This window comes from Chrysemys picta, chromosome 10 (genome assembly GCF_011386835.1).
Source record: "Chrysemys picta bellii isolate R12L10 chromosome 10, ASM1138683v2, whole genome shotgun sequence".
Lineage (NCBI taxonomy): Eukaryota > Metazoa > Chordata > Testudines > Emydidae > Chrysemys > Chrysemys picta.
This window is the reverse complement of record NC_088800.1, coordinates 16,093,529-16,109,058: the sequence shown is the minus strand read 5'-3', so window position 1 is coordinate 16,109,058 and position 15,530 is coordinate 16,093,529. Positions and strand designations below refer to the sequence as shown.

Sequence of the window (15,530 nt, the reverse complement as noted above, 5' to 3'; positions counted from 1 at the left end):
ATTGCTAGATACGGACAGTTCAGTGAATTTTGTGGCCTGCATAAAATAAATCCATCAACATGGTTAATTTCTTTGTTCTTATGCCAGGCCCTGCAGACCAGGCAATTCCTTCTTCAGCTGGAGTTAACTATCGCACATTTTCCACTCCTCCCCTTGTATATTTGAAAAAGCTGCAGTGCATTGACCCTTTTCCAGTGTTGTTCCAGTCTTGAAAGAAATTCAGATTCTCTCTTCCTCCTGGCCTTACCCCAGACTGAGTTCCAATGGAATCGGAAATTATCACCACATCTTTCTCTTTTCCCGTTAACAGGTATAGCTCACTCTTTTGTTTGCTTGTACCTCTTTGAGGTTAATAGTTTCCTATTAGATTTACAAAAAACATGGCATTAATGAAAGTGGATTCCAAGACTATGGTATTTCTGTGTTTGAAATATCTGGATCTGTCACAGGTGCATAGGCCAAAGTCTGGTTGCCCTATTTACCACCTTTAACAACCTAACTGTGAGCCTCTCTATGTAGATAGAAAGGGGAGCTACGTGACCTATGGGTACACATTGTTATGTCACTCCAGTGCTCTGGGCTCAGAATATATCAGAGGGCAGGATTGGGCTTCATTTGACTTCAAATGCATGTTGGTTACGGGTTAAAATCAACAGCCAAATAGAGGAAAGGCTTCCTCCTCTCCTCCCCCCGCCACCCTCCCCCCACAAAAAAAATTTGTGCATGAGATCTTCCTGCACTGACAGTGACTACATATCTTATTCTGGGGGAAAACTTTCCTTCACATCCACAAATACATTATTGTGGTTATGCATTATGTGTATCTTTATCTACTCTGTACAATAGATGGAAATACTTACCTTTGCCCTAAATCACTCTAACAAGGCTCTATTGGCCACTTTGTGTGCTGAATGAGATACCAAGCCCAGCTTTGTAATGCACCTTCCAATGAAGCTGGGGCCTCCTAGTACACTTTGAAGCCTTGGCTTACTCTCCAGGAAGCTGCTGCAGAATCTATTCATATTCTGGCAGTAGCAAAGCAATTTAAACAAGCAGATTTGGCAGCTAAAGGGGAAGTTTTTGTTGTGTCAACACCTTGCTAAAATTGAAGATTGACAGAGATATGGCAAGGCTTACGAAGAAGTAATCTTAAATCTCCTAGCTCCCACAGCCAACCTAGCTTAAAGAATTCTTTGAAAGGTTCCCCACACTCAGAAGATGCATGGGTAGATGAGTAACTCATAGCATTGCCTTTGATCTAAGTTACCGCATGATGCTATCTCTATATTTGTAGACAGTTTATTGAACCATAATTTTTTTTGTTGCTTTGTGACTGATTTCCGTATTCCCCACTACCACCCAACAAAGCTAATGAAACTTCAAACAACATAGCGTACAGAAAGTTAATATGGGTAGCTTTGGAGGTGTTGAAAAGGAAGCAACTATGCCTGCTATTAGGTTATGCAAATTAAAACAGTTTAAAAAGGGAATTGTTCTGGAATAATACTAGCCATCATACCTCAGAATGTAGCCTCAGGATGTTGGAAGTGCACTATTGTTTTGCTAATATTTTTGATATATTTGTAGGTGAATTTTCCCAGCAGATTTCCACCTTGCACCAAGGAAAATTGCCTCAGGTTTACAGATACTCTTATGTATACATGGACATCAATTTGTAATTTAAGCAAGCAAGCATCAGCAAAGCGTGAATGCCCAATGCTGCTCACAATTAACTGCAGAGAAGCAAATTACATTAGCACTGTAGGCAAGATTGTAATTCGGTAACAATGGGATATTCAGGGAAATTAAAACTGTATAGTTAAAGTCACGTTTGCTTATTTGCTCAGGGATTAGCATTTCTTCCTTCTTTGGCTTCACTTTCTCCTGGCAGTTTGGTGGTGTAATCTAATCATATTCATGTTTGGACACGTGGGGCCAAATTCAGAGGTCACTTAATTGACAGCATAGCTGCATGTTGGTAAGAAGGGCAGAAGGAGGTGTAATAAGATAAGCAAAAAAACCAAGAAGTTAGTAGATCCCCTCAGCTTACTTATTATCTTACATTCTCCCTATTATTGCTACATCCACTTCCTGCACTCAATATACAAGTTATACATATTTACACTGACTTATTAATGTCTACAGAAATTTATGCCACCATTTACATCACTTCTGAATTAGGGGAGTGTCGATTTAAGATATGCAAATTCAGCTACGCGAATAGTGTAGCTGAATTCGATGTATCGGAGCCGACTTACCCCGCTGTGAGGATGGCAGCAAAAAATCAACCGCCGCGGCTCACCGTTGATGGCGCTTACTCCCACCTCCGCTGGTGGAGTAAGCACGTCAATTCGGGGATCGATTGACGTGTCCCGACGAGACACGATAATTCGATCCCCGAGAAATCGATTTCTACCTGCCGATTCAGGCGGGTAGTGTAGAGCTAGCCTCAGTTTTTCTTCAGCAATAGTCACATACAAGTCTTTCTATAGGCACCAAAATAGCTAGGGATGGCCCTGGTTACCCAACTACCTGCTCCGGGTACACAAATGAGTTTTGCAATTGTAGAACATCTGCATAGTGACTTTTGCACATACAGACAATTGTTGGAGGAAAAATGAAGGCCAGGACTGAAAATCTGATCTGAAATGATGTATCCTCTAAAGGCACCGTATGATAACATTGCTGGAGGTCAGTCTGCTTCACATGCTGTGCGTTGCAAGCTCCTGGGGGCTCTGCTATTAAAAGAGCTTAAACTCTGTACCCACATCTGCGCCTGATTTGTTTCCACATGACCCTAAAAGTGACTCATCTATTCAAGACCCAGAGTAAAGCACCTAATTTTGCTTGAATATTTTAAAGGTTTGTCTATACTGCAGAGTTAACGCGAGTATTGCTCTAGCTCAAATCTCATTCACACCCCAAAACCTTTAACTGAAGCGTATTGGTGTTTTTAATTCCAATTGGCTGGCCTGTTAGATGATATAGGCCAAGGGTTCTCAACCTTTGGCTTTCCGAGGCCTTTCCCAACATACTATCAAAACTCCACGGCCGAGCTGTGCCACAACTGTTTTTCTGCATATAAAAGGCAGGGCCAGCGTTAAGGGGTAGCAAGCAGGGCAGTTGCCCAAGGCCCCACGCCACGGGGAGACCACAAAGCTAAGTTGCTCAGGCTTTGGCTTCAGTCCTGGGTGGTGGGGCACAGGGCCCCTGGCTGCAGTACTGCGCAGCGGGGCTTTGGCTTTCTGACCTGGGCCCTAGCAAGTCTAACACCGGCCATGCTTGGAGGACCCCCTGAAGCCCAGACCCCTGGTTGAGAACCACTGATATAGGCTACAGCTCAAGTCAGCACAACTCATCAACTGCTAAGACTACTCTGTGTAGCTAGAGTGTTATGCCTCAGTGTGCTCGCTCATTCAAGCTAGGCTAACTTAATGTGTTATTAAAGATCAATTTGTTGGTAGGAAAATATGGGATTGGGGTTCATTGGATGTCAGTGGGAAATGTAATGCAAATATAAGCATGAAATACTCAGGAGGAGTTGGAAAGTTTCAAGTAAAAGATGACCAAGTTTTATTTCTGGGTTTTTATAGCCTGTCATGTCTGTTTTTTTGTTTGTTTGTTTTTTTAATTAGATACGGGGGAAGGGATTTACAGAAGGAAACTGATCAGAGTTTCTTTACCATCTATAATGTCCAAACATACTTTGGAAGGATTCCATCCTCAAACAATTACAACTAATAATCAAACAATGATATTGATGGGGATAGGGGGAAGACCCTAGTGATTCATGTATCTGGTCAATTAACGCTCAACATTATTCAAAAAATAAGGATTAGGATAAGACACCACATTTTAGAAGTTAGCATAAAGAAGGTTATAATGCAAGGGAAGACCAAAGCTGATCATCATGAAATAGAGAGAGAGAGAGAGAGACATATAAATGGTATCAAGCTAGTGCTTGTCCCAGAACTGTAGCCTGTGTAATTTAGAGATTTTTCAAAAGGGTTTATGAAGTTTTATCACTGATGAAGGGGCAGGGAAAGGGAAATATTAGACCTCCAGCTTTTAAATGCACAATATTGTACATGCTTACCCTGTAGGGACTGGGCTATAGCCAGAAACTTCCCCCCCCCCTCCTTTTTTTTTTTTTTTTAAGAATTGTTGCCTTTTAAATTGGTACAGTTGGTTACTCAAGGACTTCTGGGTTTTCCTTTAGGCAGATCATTAGGTTCTGGAGGCCCCGTATTAGTGCATCAAATTAATTAAAACTAAGGCAAGAAACATTTTAACACAGACTTACAAAATGTGTTTGTTTTTTTTTTAAATGACCCAATCCTGTTTTGAAACTGTAATACAAAAATAATTCATAGTGAAAGGCTTACAGGAGTCTAGCTGGGATAGCTATTGATTGGATACATTTGAAGAACTTCTTTGTAACTCAGTCCATTGGTTTTATATTCATAGATTCTAAGGCCAGAAGGGACCACTGCAGTCATCTGGTCTGACCTCCGGTATAACACAGGCCATGGGACATTCCTGAATTAATTCCTGTTTGAACTAGAGTAAATCTTAGAAAAAAGATCCAATCTTGATTTAAAAGTTGCCAGTGGCAGATTCTCTCCCAATATTTGGAAAGTTGTTCCAATTGTTAATTACTCGTGCTGTTAAAAATTTACACTTTTCTCCAAACTGATTTTTTTATTCTAATTCTATGATCCTAACACAAAGGAAACCAGACTAATAAGGCAACTAAAAAGAGAAACTCACAGTTTGGGCTGGACCTTATCTAGACAGACAATCAGTGGGGTTTTCCCCCAGAAGTAAAGGGCTTTTTGTACATAAGACATGTCAATGCTCATTCAGGTGAAGAGCCCTTTGCTCCCTGTGCATTATTTACGTGAAAGTGCATCATCTTGGCTAATAGTCTATCAACCAGCTATTGTCTATGCTCTGTATAGAACTGGTAGCTGCTGTGCCAAAACAAACCTTTTTACAAACTGAACATGAACAGTGTTCTGACAGTTTTGATTCCCAATGGTGCATTGACAAGCTACTAATCTACTTGAAGACAGAATGTAATTACACAATTAATCTTTTTAATCAAGCACCACATTTTCAATAGTCTGCTGAAGTAACAAAGAAAAAATCTGACAGTCTGAAACAGGTCTGGAATCAAAGCTCCTTTCAGCAGTCTTAAACAGTAGATCTAACTGCACATTTTATATAGAATCAAGGTGCTTACAGCATAATCCTCATATGAGATGACTGAATATCTGTACATGTTCACAGAGTACATCAGCAGCAAGAAAACAACTTGCAAGTGTGGACAAGAGTCCAGGCCCTGTTGCCATTGGTGCAGAGTGGAGGGGGGAAAAAAAAAAAAAAAAAAAAAAGAGTGGTGTTAACCCTTCTTTGTGCCCATCCCACCCAGCACAAATGCCAGGGGCTGGGCTGGCAGCTATTAGAGAAGTTTGAGGCTGCTTGTCTTCACTCCAACTTGCCACCCCCCCCCCCCCCACACACACCCAGGCTGTTTTAGCAGCCAGGGATCTTAGAGAGAGATGTCCCAGCCATTCCTCCTTTCTCCCAAGCTATGCCCCACACACTAGGGGCAGGAAGGGGGAGTGGTGCAGAAGTCAATATGGTGACTCAATGCCAACCGTAGATTCCTTAATGCCTGGGGAATCTGCAAGGTGCTTAATCTGCCCCTACAGAAAGCAATCAAAGAATTGACTTAAGGCCAGATCTTAGCCCTTGCTCTGGTGGCACAAAGCAATGTTTTATTGCTTGGGCAGTTTTCATAGGAAATTCTTGATTGCTCTCCATCAGTTGACTAGTTACAAGACATAGTCAGTGTCCTCTGAAAGGCAGCAGCACATCCTAGAAATAGTAGTACAATGCCACCAGATTAACATTTGCAATGCTATAGTATAGTGGTTTTCAACTTCCCTTTGGGAATCTTAGGTATATCCTGCAGACCTTCAAGAGTCCACATACCACAGGCTGAAAACCATTGCTATAGTATAATCACTTTATATTATATATGAATGAGAGAGAGAGAGAGAGAGAATTTGGCTTCTATTCTTTTTGGCATAGTAATGTGATCTTGCACTTTAACACTGTTCATCAATTTTTTGGGGAGGGTGAGAAATCGCACATTAATCAAAACAGTCTCTCTGTGACTAGATTAATAGCAGCAGCATCCCATCTTATAGCTGGGGAAATGGAGGCAGACAGAGATGAAAGTACTGGTCCAAGGTACACAGGAAATTTGTGGCAGAGCTGGTAATAGAATCCAGATCCTCTGCCTCCTAATCCCGTTCTTTCACCCCCAAGGCTGCCTTCTCCCATGCCCATGTTGTCATTACCTAAAGGACTGACATGGAAAAATGATGTTGCTCCAGGGAGTTGTACCCATAGCTTTCCTTTTAAACTCATGCCACATTTTAAATCAGTCACAGTGGAAGATTTCAGAGATTGAGCTGAAGTTATTTTTCTGGTCCTTATACATAAAGCACAGTCATCCAATACAAATCTATGGCATCAAAGCTCATTTCACACTATGCATTTGTGACTGCAGATCTGCATGCCTACCTTGCACAGTGTGTGACTGCACACGGCCAGGTGCTTTTACACAATGCTTTTCATCAGTAAATCTCCAAACACTTTAGAAAGTGACCCAGTAAGACGGGTAGTTGTCATTACTGTAAATTACTGCAGTTGTGGCAGCATTACATGCTTCCTTAAAAAAAACAAACCCCACACACCACTTGCCTTTCCAAAAGCTTGGCCCTCACTCCTTTATTACTCTTTTTGACATTGCCCCGTGGAGCTGGGTTTGTGGTTTGGTTTTGTGGGGGAGAGATGGTGGTTTTGAGTATCCTGACTAGCCCGAGATTTCCTTTTGGAGATTGTGTGGCTAGGAACACTGCTATTATTTAGTACAGCAAGGCTTTAACGTATAGATTTAACAGATGGGAAACAGACAAAAAGGTTAGGAATGTAACTGTTGAAAGAAAAAAAGATCACAAGTCTACACAACCCCAGGACCCTTCTTGACTCAGCCCTCTAACCATTAGCTCATACAGTCTTTCACCAGATCTTTCTTAACATGCAAGACAGAATATTTGCAATCTGATGTGTTACACACCTGCAGAGTCAGAGGCCAGAGGGGTCATTTATTCTCAAATACTTATCAGGTTCCTTCACCCCAGCCAGCACCGTCAAGTAAATGCAATGCATTTCCCTTTTGCTACAAATGGACCAAAGCCTGTCAAAGTCATCTGGCTTCTCTCTGAAGGAGAATGCAATCCATCCCACTGGGAGACAGTTGAAAATATGGTTTATCCAGATACCAACTGGATCCTCATCAACAGGATGCTTTTGTGCAGCAGTCTGTATGGGACTGTATAGACGGGATGTCTGGAAACCACGTGGCCTAATTTTCTGTGGTGCTGAGCACTTGGGCAGGTCCCCCGACTGCATGTCTGAAACAGAGCATCTCAGACCATAGTCATTATCATGACAACTTAAAGTGTGTTTGCCTGAACAGACACCAGACAAGAACTAGTAATGAAATTCTTATGTCTCTCACTGCCAAAGCACCATCAGACTTAGCTAACAAACAGCTAAGAGATGACCACCCAATATAAGAGGGGACAAAGAACAGCTAGACGATTCTCTAGGGGATTTTGCATGATGCAATATATCTGCTCTCTATTACCTTCCTAAAATAGCCATTTATGTCAGATAGCCCATTGCAAGCCATTTTGGGGGACCCTTGCTTCTGTTTCTACTCTGCAATGCCCCCTTTCTCATTCTTTAGACCAGTGGAGTATTTATACCTTTGACTAATAGATTGTTTTGCCTGATGTTTGGCCCTTGTGCCAAGTTTGTAGCACTTGTCTGTGTAACTGGGCTTCTTGGCTATTCTTTTGTACTGGAATTTTTGCACAGTGCTTAGATACTGGTTCTGGGTGGCATATAGTTTACATTGATTAAATGTATAGTATTGCCCTGATTCTCAAGCATGCCCGTATTGAAATATAGTATGGTATTAATGCTTATGTATCTTAGATGGTCAGCCACCACAAAGCCATAGTGACTTTGCACTGTGAAATCCTTGCAGCTTTGTTCCAGATTAAGAGCATTATATACATATACTTCCTTAAAAAGCTACATTTATGTAAAAATACAACACATTTGCCTCCTGTGAGAAAAGCACTGTGTGTCAGAATTTGGGCTTTCATCCACCCAGACAGATTTTTCACAGGAAGAAAAAGAGTGCTCTGCCTAGAAAACATACCTTGCATTTCTGTAAAAATATTTGAAGCGTGAGAGGAAAAACACATCTTGCTTTTTTTTTCCCCCTTCTCCTTTTACAGCTTTGCCTGCAGTGAGAAATTTCCACATAGTTCTGCTTACACTGATTAATTGGTGTAAGTTCTCCTAACACTGATTAATTGGTAAAACGTCACAAAATGAGGACAACCAATACTTGCCTCACTCTGTAAAGTTTAAATAGCATGGAGCAGTGGTTTTCAGCCTCATTGGCAGACACCTGCTTGGGTTCACATAATAGCCACATAGCATTTACAAGCCTTGGTTTAAAGGCCAAATCCATTTATTTCTCTAGGACTTTCTATATTGCCACTCAATATGTTTAAAAGCTAAGTGTACATTGAAGGTTATCAGCCGTCCTTTCCTGAAAATACCGTATGTACTCTGCATTAAGGGTTGTCTAGACATCATTAGAGGATAGCTATTCAAATCCATCTAATCTCTAGGCATCACTTCTATGACTTTGCATTTTGATAGTGCCACACAAGAGGATCTCAAAGCCCTTTACAAACACACAGGAGTTAAGCCCTACACTTATTAACATTAAAAAAAAAAAGCCACCAGCAATAGCCAATATCGCTGCAGAAACACCTTGTCACATTCATGCTGGAAAGAGATACACTGCATGGTCCCCCAGTCTGACCTATGCAGGAGACTAGTCTTTTCTTCCTTGGGCTGGGAGGGACTGGTGTGTCTAGCATTGATCATCAATGAGCCCTTTGGCCACTTCAGGACAATCTAAAGATTCCATGCCAGCCCTCCTCAGCTGGAAGGACAGTGATGTTAAGGGAATTAAGTTGAAAAACTGAAATATTTAGGGATCCCTTATAAGTGTAGGGCACCCTGAGAAAATTTTTTTTGAAACTCAGTCTCTGCTTGCTCTGTCTTTGTCCCTCTAAATGCACATTACAACCTCCCGCCCCCCCCCTTACCAACATACCTTCCAAATTGTCTTTTGGGGGAGAGGGTAAATCATGAGTGCTCATATCCTACGCCATACATTACTGCTGAACCATGATTTTCATTATTCATTTGCTTTACTTGGTGAGGCTTCTAGACATTTTCAGGCTCACCATGAAGCAGAAGTTTCACCAGGAGTTATCTAGTAGTGAAAGAAAGCTCGGAAGATGGGAGAGGCTTGTTCTCCAGAGTTTGAGATTCCAGCAATCAGCTCTAATCAGTAGATCTTCCAAACTCAGCAACATTTGAGTAGTTTGAGATCTAATGTAATTACCAGTAACTCCTGGAATCTTTGCTCTGTTGTTGGGCTAAGCATTTCGCTAACAATGTCAAGTGCTTCATAAGTGAATGAAAAAGGATCAGCTATTTGATCCATTTAAGGGAGGAAGGCGGGTACTCACTAAATTGCAACAACCAAGTTATTTTTAAAATATTATCTTGAATCATCTTCCAAATAAAGATTATTATGTGACCCAAGTTGCTCATTAAAAGTCAGAGAAACACATTGATACAATACAAGCCTTAAATGCTTTCTCCAGACTGATTTGTGTGTTCTTCCACTTTTTGGGCAACCACAAATGATCTCTTTAATCTTCAAAGGAACTATCAACAGCTAGTAATTTATTACATAGATTTATTAAAACAAATGTACTGAGGAACATTTATCTTTTGTTCATATACAAATGATTTCAAGAGCAGATAAATTTTCATGAGTTAGTTTACTCAAAGTGATCTTAAGCCTTTTGAAGTACCAGTGTATGAATTAGTTTTGACTAGAGCAATGGATGAAAAATTAAGTATAAGATTTAAAAAAAAAAACCTGACACCTTACTTTATGCTACAGGTAGATAACAGTAATCAGGATCACAGGGTGTTTGTGCTACTAAAATAGAGTATTGATTGCCTCCTGAAAGAATTTTAAGCATAAAAGGACAATTGGGTTTTTTTAAACGGAGTCCGCGATTAAAGAATTGCTTTCTAGTAGGGCTGTCGATTAATCGCAGTTAACTCACATGATTAACTCAAAAAATTAATCACGATTAATTGCACTGGTAACAATAGAATATCAATTGAAATTTATTACATATTTTTGGATGTTTTCTACATTTTCAAATATATCTTTCAATTACAACATAGAAAACAAAGTGTACAGCGCTCACTCATTTTTTATTACAAATATTTGTACTGTAAAAATGATAAAGTATTTTTCAATTCACCCCATACAGGTACTGTAGTGCAATCTCTTGATCATGAAAATGCAACTTACAAATGTAGTTTGTGTTACATAACTGCACGCAAAAACAAAACAATGTAAAACTTTAGAGCCTACAAGTCCACTCAGTCCTACTTCTTGTTCAGCCAATCGCTAAGAGAAACAAGTTTGTTTATATTTATGGGAGATAATGCTGCCCACTTCTTAATTACAATGTCACCTGAAAATGAGAACAGGCGTTTCCATGGCACCGTTGTAGCTGGTGTCGCAAGATATTTGCGTGCCAGATACGCTAAAGATTCATATGCCTCTTCATACTTCGACCATCGTTCCAGAGGACAAACTTCCATGCTGATAATGCTCATTTAAAAAAAAAAAAAAAAAAGTGTTAATTAAATTTGTGACTGAACTCCCTGGGGGGAGAATTCTATGTCTCCTGCTCTGTTTTACCTGCATTCTGCCATATATTTAATGTTATAGCAGTCTCTGATGGTGACCCAGCACATATTGTTGTTCGTTTTAAGAACACTCACTGCAAATTTGACAAAATGCAAAGAAGGTACAGATGTGATATTTGTAAAGATAGCTACAGCACTCGACCCAAGATTTAAGAATCTGAAGTGCCTTCCAAAATCTCAGAAGTCTTAAAAGAGCAACACTCTGATGAGGAAACTACAGAACCCAAACCACCAAAAAAGAAAGTCTACCTTCTACTGGTGGCATCTGACTCAGATGGTGAAAACGAACATGCGTCGATCTGCACCGCTTTAGATCATTATCAATCAGAACCCGTAATCAGCATGGACTGGAATGGTGGTTGAAGCATAAAGGGACATATGAATCTTTAACGCATCTGGCACATAAATATCTTGCAACACCAGCTACAACAGTTCCATGCAAATGCTTGTTTTCACTTTCAGGTGACGTAAACAAGAAGCAGGCAGCATTATCTTCTGCAAATGTAAACAAACTTGATTGGCTGAACAAGAAGTAGGACTGAGTGAACTTGTAGGCTCTAAAGTTTTACATTGTTTTAAATGCAGGGGTTTTTTTGTACACAATTCTACATTTGTAAGTTCAACTTTCATGATAAAGATATTGCACTACAGTACTTGTATTAGGTGAATTTAAAAATATTTCTTTAGTTTTTTACAGTGCAAATACTTGTAATCAAATAAATAAAGTGAGCACTGTACACTTTGTATTCTGTGTTTAATTGAAATCAATATACAGTATTTGAAAATGTAGAAAACATCCAAAACTATTTAAATTATATTGTATTATTGTTTAACAGTGCAATTAATTGCATGATTAATCACAATTTATTTTTTTAATCGTTTGACAGCCCTACTTTCTAGACACAGAAAAGTTAATCTGTCTGGATCCAACCACAGTATTTCACTTTCATTAAATACTTTCTATTTCTGATTATAAAGTTGCCTTATTAGGAATATTATGGTATGATTAAGGTTCCAGACTCCTATTTTATAGATCTGAAGTTTAAATTTGTGTTCAATTCATTTGACGTGCATCTGGGGACAAAACTGGGAAAAGAGATCAACTATTTGAGCAACTTTTATATTAGCTGATGAGATTAGTTACTTAAAAAGTTCAGGGTCAGGACTGGCCCTGTGGTTTAGCATCATCTGAGAATCTGAATTTGAGTGTTAAGTCCAGCCTCTAATTCTATGGCCCAGTAGAGGTTAGAAGCATTAAAGGAGGCAACACACTGAGTTCCTAGCCACAGGAGCAAATTGTGATACATATGAGAAACCCCTTTGAGTGGACGGTGGCATTGATGCACTCTGGAGGAGCTGTATCTAATCCTCTTTGGTTGATATCATGGGATCCTTGAGGGGGAAAATTAATAGAGATGGGGAAAAAAACATTTCCTGAACTGGGACAAAGTCAAAAACCTCAATTTTCACAAAATAAAAAGTCTGAAAAAAAAAATCAATTCAGATCAAAATGGTTTAAAAAATGTCAACATCCTATTTTGACTGTAATTGGCTTCAATTTTGAAACAGTTATTTCAAACCAGAGAACTGGAACTTTTTGTTTAGAGAAAACATTGAAATGAAACATGAACAATTTCAAACTTCTTTTTAAAATATGGAGCCAAAATATATGGAAACTGACCTTTTTCTGCAAAGAAATTCATTTTCAACAAACTGGTGTTTTCCAATGAAAAATGTTTTGTTGAAAAGAAAAAACAAACAAACAATCCCCCCCCCCCCCCCCCCAAGATTTCCAGCCAGCTCTAGAAGCCAGCTGAGGAAACGGGGAAGATTTCAGAGACCCAGTTAACTCATAACTTAATTATCTTTCACTATGGATGAGATATTGTTTACAAAAATACATCAAGAATTTTGTATTTAAATAAAATCCCCATTTTTGTACCAGGGATGTTCTTTTGGGGAAAAGTTGGATATGAATAAAAATTGAGTTTCTCCTCTAAATCAGGGGGATCCAGACCGAATGTCCCCTCAGTCTCTTGCTACAGTCTCTGCAGTTTAATGGAAATCGGTAACATTCACTGTGCATGTGCAAAGGAGATTTTTTTTTTTTTTGGCAGGTGACCTAGGTGACAATAGAACTGCTTCCAGGTCTGTGTGGAAGTGAATCTGATTAGCATCTGTATGCAGGTAAAGCCACTGAGCACCAATGAAACTTTAGGTACAGTCACAACTGGGACTTAGACCTACATTACTGGAATGCTAACATATGACTGAAAGCCTCACATCTGGAAGGTATGGATGCAATGGTATTTATGGAATCCAATGTGGTTTCTCTGTCCTCCCCTCCCTGTATGCTGCCTATATTTTATTACGAGAAATGGGAGAAAATTTTCTGTTAAACAGGAAAGGAGTTCTGTGTACAAAGGCTAGTTAGTCCATCAGACAAATTCCTAATGACACCGGGGAGCTTAGGGGAGGTGCATGCACACACTAGGGCAGATTGCTTCTGTTGCTTGGGGATTGTTGCAAACCGGGTCTTTCCCCAGACCTGAATTTGATTTGCATGTAATTGGGCATTCCGTTAAGCAGTTACTTCTCATCAAAAGTCTGTGTAAGTGACACAGCCCATTTCCAGCTGAGGGCTGAGCAAACCATCTTGGATAAAATTAAGAACGGCCCTTAATCTTCATCAAAAACCAGAAACAAGCCATTCTGAAGTACCAATGTTTTCATACACTCTTGGATGTTTTGGTAGATCTGTTTTGGATGAAGCCAAATTAAGGGCTCCAAAAGCTCTCCAAGGAAGACAGGGAGACTCACATACGGTTACCCGTCATGTAAATATAGAATCTTAGGTTAATATACTGTGGGTCTCATTCCCCTCACTGAGGCCAGCATGTATTCAGAGTAACTCCACTGGAGTCAGTAAAGTTACACACCAGAGTAAGAGCAGTAGAGAGAGAGAAGATAAACTGACCTTGTCTCTAGTCTCAACCTTTATCTTTTGCTTGACTCCTGTCACCCATCCCTTCTCCTTGCTTCATTAGAATATAGGTGTTTTATGTGCTTGGTGACTGCCCGGAAAGATACAGCTACAGCCCCAAGCATCTGTTCTGGCGATGCCACAGTCCAGATATCTCCGAGCCTAAACATGGAAGTTATCCACCCAAATTGCTCTCACAGCAGACTCGCCAGCCAGCTCTCAGCAGTGAGCAGAGTCTAGAAGAAAACGGAGGCAGACCTAGGAAGAATTCTATATACACACACCTCACTTGACGTGAGGGTGAGGCAAGCCCAGCGGGCAGCCAGATGAAAATGGAAGATTTCTTCCTTGCTGCTATTTAAGAGCCATTTAATAAATGAAAGAAATTAAGAATAAAAATAAAACAGCTGAAAGAAACCCATAATAGCTCATTGGGAGTTGAGAAATCTCACACACGCAGTGCTTCCAGCTGCCAACAAGATGGGAATTCAAGTTTAGATTTATATGAAAACACTAATTAACCACAGTAGGCACTGTTAATGTTTATGCAATCCACCTGTAATGCATTCTTATTGGGGTAGGTCGTTACCATATCAACTTTATTAGGTCTCAAGCAGCGCTTATTTTGAATGATTAATTTTTCTTGCCTGGATGAGAATGAGCATCGTCCGGATGCAACTCTCGCTGCACTGTGGGGGTGAGGCTGTTTAAATGCGGATAGAGAAATTTCTTTAATACTGTTTCCTCTGTGTGTTTGTCTGTAAGGCATTAGGTCAGTATGCAAAAAATGCCATCTCAATTGTGGCAGTCCTCGAAGGAAGAGCAAGCTGGGGAGTATCTTGCCTTCAATGAAAATAAAGGCAAAACTAAGCAGTTTTGGCCAGATTCTCACCTGGTGTAAGTCAGCATTGCTCCCAACATCTTGCTCCTACCGCCAAACCCTTTGACAACAATTTCATTTGACCAGATGATTTCTGTGACTCCTTGTTTTGCCTGACACAGCAGCATGACAATTGCTTAGTGTTGCACCTTGAAAAGGTACTGCACAGAACTTGCAGCCTGAAGCCACCATCACCTGCCCAGGTCCAGGCTGCAATAGGCAAGAGCTGTGCCCTCCCCATTCAGGGCTGCTCTCTCCAACCCCTGGCATAACAGACAGGGCCTTGGCACAGTCAAAGCTGGGGACCTGTCTGCAAATCTCATCTATCCTCAGGTTTGAGGGCAGGTCTCTTTGTATGGGGTGAGGAGTTCCATTGGAATTTGATTCCTAAGGAACCAAGTATCAGAGGGGTAGCCGTGTTAGTCTGAATCTGTAAAAAGCAACAGAGGGTCCTGTGGCACCTTTAAGACTAACAGAAATATTGGGAGCATAAGCTTTCTTGGGTAAGAACCTCACTTCTTCAGATGCAAGTAATGGAAATCTCCAGAGGCAGGTATAAATCAGTATGGAGATAACGAGGTTAGTTCAATCAGGGAGGGTGAGGTGCTCTGCTAGCAGTTGAGGTGTGAACACCAAGGGAGGAGAAACTGCTTCTGTAGTTGGAAAGCCATTCACAGTCTTTGTTTAATCCTG

General features: G+C 40.4%; 2 protein-coding genes across 6 annotated transcripts in view; one reads left to right on the top strand and one right to left on the bottom strand.

Moving 5' to 3' along the window:
- The window catches only part of CTXND1 (cortexin domain containing 1), a 38,588-nt gene that overhangs the window by 9,398 nt on the left and 13,660 nt on the right, over window positions 1-15,530 (top strand). For all 5 annotated transcript variants that reach the window (XR_010590964.1, XR_010590961.1, XR_010590963.1 and 2 more), the window contains one exon: window positions 13,092-13,266. The gene's annotated coding sequence lies outside the window, so the exon portion shown is untranslated. Of the gene's footprint in view, window positions 1-13,091; window positions 13,267-15,530 lie in introns of those variants that run through there.
- Window positions 1-15,530, bottom strand: part of ARNT2 (aryl hydrocarbon receptor nuclear translocator 2) — a 200,227-nt gene that overhangs the window by 182,183 nt on the left and 2,514 nt on the right. The gene's annotated exons all lie outside the window — the stretch shown is intronic.